The sequence below is a fragment of the Etheostoma cragini genome, chromosome 8, assembly GCF_013103735.1.
Source record: "Etheostoma cragini isolate CJK2018 chromosome 8, CSU_Ecrag_1.0, whole genome shotgun sequence".
In the NCBI taxonomy this organism is placed as follows: Eukaryota; Metazoa; Chordata; class Actinopteri; order Perciformes; family Percidae; genus Etheostoma; species Etheostoma cragini.
In genome coordinates, this window is record NC_048414.1 from 25,667,179 (window position 1) to 25,667,806 (window position 628).

Sequence of the window (628 nt, forward strand, 5' to 3'; positions counted from 1 at the left end):
ATAGACAAAGGTATCATACACATTAAGTCATTTTCCACAAGGTTGCGCATACAGGGCTTCTCTTAATTGGATGGTTCATTTGAGAATATAGCGATTATTTGATATCCCCCTAATCATGAGGATAGTGGTACTTTTACGTTACTTCTCTCATATGGGATTTTGCTGGAGATCAGATGTATAATTATTGCATCATGCATGGCCACAAACGGTGTAGAAATTAAACGGTCACCCACTGAGAAAGAATCTAAAGCCATTTCGGATGTCGCAGGTCACGTGTTACATTCATTTTGTGCGGGGTGACCATGGTTTTAAAGGTATAGTTGGTACATTTTTGATTAATCCATTTTTACAGGTCATTCTATTTCATGGCACGCTAATATAAAATTCAATTCATTTTCATACTACACCAATAAAGCTACAACATCATCAACGTAAAAAACAAACAACCTAACAACAACAGTGTGAGGAGTCATTAAAGACAAAAAAAAGCTTTAAAACAGACCGCAGCTCTTCTTAAAGTTGAACATCCAGCTTCTAAACAAATCAGCGACTGCTGTGTGAATTAAGTATGTTAAATCCTCCTTGTCTACATCATAAGCACACATGCTTTTGCTTGGGGGGGGGGGGG